Genomic DNA, 6284 nt, shown 5'->3' on the forward strand with positions numbered 1-6284 from the left:
AACAATAAGTTCTAGGTTGAACGGCCTTATTCGTTGTAATTGTTGTATGGTTGGTATCACATTCAATTTCACACAGTATTCCCCTCCCTGAACTGAATACTGAATTTCGGTCACATTGCTAAGAATATTTTAGAGTTCTGACAACACTGTTTTTAACCGTTCGGCCGGATTCGTAAACGTAGGACAAATTCCGAGTAGGACCAATTCCAATCCCCCGATGTGAATGTTTGCTGATGAATGCATGATGAATGTTTGCTGCTAGAAGCAACGGTTTCTGGCAATAAGAATAATTAATGGAATAATAATTTAATTAAAATAAAAAAATAGCGTTTCTGGAATAATAATAATTATTGATTCTTTCAATAAATTAAATATAAATAAAGGATGCAAACAAGAAAATTGAATTATTAATTTTATACATAATACCCTAATGTAAGTATCAAAAAAATGCAGTTTGGTTGAACGATCCAATGGAATGGAAATTGAATTTTTTTTTTTTGAATAAATATTAAAAATTTCTTTGGGCGGATATGGATTTATTTGATTTTGGATATTATTTAAAATTACTATAGTTTATTTTTGAGAAAGTGTTTATGCAGAAACATTAAATTGTGCTTATTAATAAGAATGAAAGTAGAAAATGAAGTACTGTATGAGCAGTGTCATTTCCTCACTGTGGAGGCTTTTGCTAGATCAAACTTCCCTTAAGGAAATTATGCACTTTTGTTATACAAATAACTATTATTTTTTTAAGTTCTATATATGTGGACATATCAAAAGGAAAAGCCCAACTTAAACAATAGGGTATTGTATATTTAGAAAAAATAAATAAATGGAAAACAAAATTTATAAAATATTGTAGTATTGTACTTATATAAATGTTATTATATTATATATATATAAATGTGATTAATCTTTTTGAAATAAGTACCTATTTTTTTAAATAACTTTTATACCTAGGTAGAGAGGTAATTTTGGTAAGTGAAAACACAATGGATTTAATTAGTTATACTGTTATATAAATGTATCATATATTAAAAGTTTTATTTTATAAATGCTGCAAAGACATGTATAATGTATATGACTGATTTGAAAATAAACTTAATTATTTTGTGCTAAAATACTAATTTACAATTCACAGTTTCGATTAATACTCATAAGAAGAAACTGCAAGAAATTTATGAGATAGGTAATGTTTTTTTAAATATTTGCCTAAAACTTACATAAAAAATTATAATACACATATACATACATATATACTTAAACCTATAAAAATATACCTACTATTATATAAAGAAAATACTGATAAATAGAAAAAAATATACAATTTATTATTTTTATTTACTGCTCCTTCTTCTTTTTTGATGAAAAATAAACTTGTTTGTCCATTTTTCGTTTACTTGTATTTGTCTTATTTATCTGTTCCATCATTGATGTCAGTTGTCTCATGCACCTAGACATTTACAGGTATATGTTAATATATCTTATATAATTTTATAAAAAGATAACTTACTTATCATAAGTTTCATCATTTAAAGATCTTAAAAAGTTTGATACACTTTCAACTTTTCTTGTTGATTGCTTGTTCAATAGTTGTACTGCTACTTGTTGATTTTCAGTCGTCTTCTCATTAACAAATGTTTCAATTTCTAGACTATGGCTAGCTTCAATATTATTGAAAGAACATTCCCCAAGGAGTTCACCTAAAACAGAATCGCTTCCCTTCCTTTGCTCACACACCATAATGAACAATTGAAATTGCTACAAATTACCTCTAAAATCGCTTCGATTGAAACAATATACTTTTTCAATCTTGTCTTCAATTTTCCTTGTGTGAACAAGTGCATAGTTTGTGCATATATTTTATGCTCTCTTAACCATTCCTCAAATCTTTCTTCACTGGAAAAATCGAAAGTTGAGGACTCTATTTTGATATCATGACTTAACCGTCTTAACCTGTAAATGAGATTCAAGTCTTTGATAAGTCTCACAAGAATACTTAGTCTCTTTGCATAAGGGACAAGAAATATGTGACTTTGGGTTATTTCGTAGCTGCTGCTTATAAATAAGTATAATATGTTTGTTCTTAGCTGAAATGGAAGAAAACATTTTACTGCATAAGTGGCACAAATTTTTGTTGATAGTTTGGTCCTGATTCTGATAGTTTTGAGTAGGGCCGTCCATCTTTACAGCTAAAATCGCTGAATTGGAATTAATACAGCTTTTCAGATATTATTTTAAAACACTATAAGCAACAATATGGTCAATATTTCTCAAAGAAACAAGTTCAGTATAATCGCAATAATTGATCAAATTAGTTGGAGCTTTTTTACGAAAGTAAACAACTAACAAACGCGGGAACATTCGTGTCGTTATTCTTGTCATTCACGTCAAACGACCGAATTTTTCTCCGAACATACACGATCACCGCCGGGAATCGGGTGCTTTTTAGTGGCGTCTCGTCTACATAGTGCAAATAGTTTTCTTTCACTTTAAATTAACTTAATTTTCTGATCGCGCACTGGCAAAATTATTTTGTCAAGGCTAATTCTTATTATTAGTACTTGCTGCAGTGCTCCCAAAAATGTTGAATGCTGAAACGGTAACCTTTTTTGCCGGTTTGTTTTAACGATTAGTTTTGTCTTTACTTTCTTAACTCATATTTACTAAAAACTTAATAACATAACTCAATTTCTCTTTTAAAAAGAAAAAGTATTTCTTATATGATTTTATTTTTCCTTGGTTTCGATAACAAAAATAAACTTTTAAAATACGTTTTATAGACATTCGCATTTAAATTAAATATAATCATTATAATCTGTTGAAGATATTACCTCAAAGAATATTTAGGGACGTGGCAACATTGCACATTCCAGTGATGTACTCATTTGTTGTCGTTATCTGGGATGTTTTCTGTTTTGTCTTCGTATGACGTGTGTCATGATCAGCTGTGTGAGCTGTGTGTGTAAGTTTGTTTTTTTGCACCATCATGGTTGCTTTTACTATAAATCTTGTTTGTCAGTAGTTTTTCGCAGTAAACTCGCCTTTTATTTACTTCCTAATAAAAAGTTCTAACATAATCAACTGGTTATTTAGTTAATATATCTTAATTGTCTAGTAGTTAGTTTTATAGTCTATAAACTATGCATATTAAATAGTATGCTCAATAGTGCTATTTTATTATTAAATGGTTTGGTAAATAATTAAAATTCCCCATTCAAAAAAATAATATACTTATTACAATTAAATTAATAATATGCTCTATCGAGTTGGCTACTTATTTATTTTATGCTTTTGTGGGTGCAGTTTTATACCCTTATGAACTTTTATAATATAATGATCTAGCAGGTGTATTATCGCCTGTGATTATTTTAAAAAGTAAATTATAATTTATATAGGGATTAATTATTTTACTATTCTACCGTTTACACAGAAATATAAAAAAAATAATGTTAATAAAAAAGATATTTATATTCTTATCTTTACAAAAATATGTCTGATAAAAAATTAATGGTCTGTTTGGAGAGACTTTTAGAAATTAAAGCATGTGCTAATTCTGCCAGCATTGATAATAGTAAAGACTTGCAGTTTAAAGTACTTTACGAAAAGGTACATACATTTAATGAAGAGTTTGAACTTCTCAATGTAAATATTCTCAACCTAATATCCACATCAGAAAACTTTGATTTGAATAAACACAAAAATCTCTCACCAATGTGGAAAATTCACTTTACTTAGCTCTCTGGAGCGTACATATCTAAATATTGTACAATGCAAACGTCCTACTGATGCTAATTATATAATAGCTTATGAAGCACTCGTCAACAGGTTTCATAATTTTCACCTTCTTTCTATGAGCCATTGACATGAAATAGAAAATATTAAAAAACTCACTAGTAAATATAATAATGATTCATTGCGAACTTTTATAGACACTTTTGATGAAAATTTATCTGCTCTCACCAACTAAGGCCCACAAAACATTGGGATTTTATGATTTTTTACATGCTTTTTGATAGTTTGGATGCTAAAACAGGTTTGAACCTGAAAAAGCACTTGAGGACTCTGAAAATAAATCAAAACACTTTGATATCTTAATAACCTTTTTAAGAAAACAGTACAGTGCTCTCGACAATATATATTTTTTTTAAGAATCTCTTACCAAATTTAATAAAAACAAAAGTAGGACTACACTGTTCTCTCAGTTTCAAAACAAAAAAATGTCATGCTTATTGTGTAAAAAGGAAAATCATTTAATTTATAGTTGTCCCAAATTTTTACAAAAAAATTTCCAAAATCGATTCAATTTTATTAAAGAACAAAGATGGTGTACAAATTGTTTAGACTCCAAACATACTTCTTCCCAGTGTACATCTCGCACAAAATGCAATAGATATGCTAAGTCACATCACTTTTTATTGCATTTCGATAGCAAAAATATAAATTATAATTATAAGCAAAGTTGCTCCTCTGCCCCTAGTACTACTGAAAATATCGATTTAGCAGACTATAACTTTAACATTTCTTCATCTATTGACGTGTTACTCGGCTGTGGTGTAATTGGATTTTTAATGCAAAATGGATATATGGCTTCATCCCCTCATGAACTGAAGGGTGTAGGGTAGATTTTAATGGGAAAAATTTCTCTTTCATCCATTACTACTCAATGTACTTATAATTTCTTTTGCACTAATGTGGACTTGTCGCTGGATAAATTCGATAAACGTTTTTGGGAACTAGAACATGTCGCATCCCTAAAAATTGTGCATTCCAAGGCAGAACAGGCTGCAGAAAAGGTATTCTCTGAAACTGTCCAAAGAGATGTAGAGGGTCGTTATGTAGTTGATCTTTCATTTATTGATGCTATCTTTTTCTCTTTTGAAAACTATCGAGATATAATAGCTCTTAGACGCTTTTATTCACTAGAACGACTATCAAATTACAGGTAGTCTTTGATGGATCTGCCAAGGCTTTAAATAATATCTGACTTAACGAAACTCAGTTTATTGGGTCGAAATTACAACAAGACATTTTTAATTTGCTATTACGTTTTTGGATTCATTCTATTAAATTTACTGCTGATGTTAAGCAAATGTACAGGCAAATTTTGGTTAATGAAAGCCACCGAAATTATCAATGAATTGTTTGGCGATTTTTAAAAAATTATTATGAATCCGAATATCCCTAAGCTGCCTACATAAGAAAAAATAATACATGCGTTTATTTGTAGCACCGGTGAGTCTGCGCTCTTGTTGCAAAGTGAGCTGATTCAACTTTTATCGTTTGGAGGATTTCAGCTTAAAACATGGGATAATAAAACTCCTGATATTTTATCTCATTTAGATGGAAGTTTATCACAGAACGAGTTACTTTCTTTCGATAATGATATTGGCTCAAAAATGAAAATTATTGGTCTCCAATGAAATCCAATACAGAATGCATTTTATTTTGCTGTGGATTCCAATTTATGTATGTACTAAGCGATCTTTATTATTCGATATGGCAAAAATATTCGGGTTTTTAATCACAATCACCCTAAAATTACAAATTCAAAAAATTTGGACTCTTGCACTTGATTAGGATAATCCAGTACCCGCTGATATAGGACAACACTATCCAAGATATAAGAAAGATTTAAGGTGTATTCGAGTTCTTTCTTTACATCGTTGTGTAACTCTAACACAGATGAAATATTGCGAATTGCAAAGATTTTGTAATAGCTCTGGGCATGCTTACGCTGCTGTAATCTACTTTCGCGTCATTTTGAGTGATAACTCACATAAAATATTTTTTGTCTGCTCTAAAAGTAGAGTAGCCCCACTTCAAACTATATCTATTCCCCGTTTAGAACATGTTCAGCGCTTTATTGGAACATTTAATTCATGTTGTTAAAAAGTGCTATGAACAGTTGATTGAATGTTCTGGAACTTATGCTTGCTCTGACTCCACGGTCGCTCTTACGTAGATAAAATCTTTACCTCATATATGGAATATTTTTGTGAGTAACCTTGTCACAAACATTCAAGCCTTGGTAGACCCCTCATATTGGTTCCTTGTTCAATCAGCAGTGAATTCTACTGACAGTGCTACTCGTAATATGTTACTGTAAGAGTTGATGGAAGAAGCGAAATGGTGGGCGGGACCAGACTTTCTTTTGAAGGATCCAGAACACTGACCTTGCAATACTCAAATAATTATTAATTCAGATCAGGCATTTATTGAACAAAAGAAGGTCGTTTTATCTTTTTTTTGTTAAACTATTGATGCGCTTATATATAATAAAA

At 30.0% G+C, this 6284-nt stretch overlaps 1 long non-coding RNA gene across 2 annotated transcripts; it reads right to left on the reverse strand.

The window, feature by feature from the left end:
- Positions 1-1029: 1029 nt before the first annotated feature.
- On the reverse strand, positions 1030-2607 carry LOC126748690 (uncharacterized). 2 transcript variants are annotated; one of them, XR_007664802.1, is made up of 3 exons: positions 1957-2478; positions 1514-1899; positions 1030-1453 (listed from the first exon to the last, which is right to left on the reverse strand). It is a non-coding gene; the product is annotated as an uncharacterized LOC126748690 (long non-coding RNA). The 2 variants fall into 2 exon arrangements; XR_007664801.1 differs by having other exon boundaries at positions 1514-2607.
- Positions 2608-6284: the final 3677 nt, after the last annotated feature.

This window comes from Anthonomus grandis, chromosome 22, assembly GCF_022605725.1.
Source record: "Anthonomus grandis grandis chromosome 22, icAntGran1.3, whole genome shotgun sequence".
Lineage (NCBI taxonomy): Eukaryota > Metazoa > Arthropoda > Insecta > Coleoptera > Curculionidae > Anthonomus > Anthonomus grandis.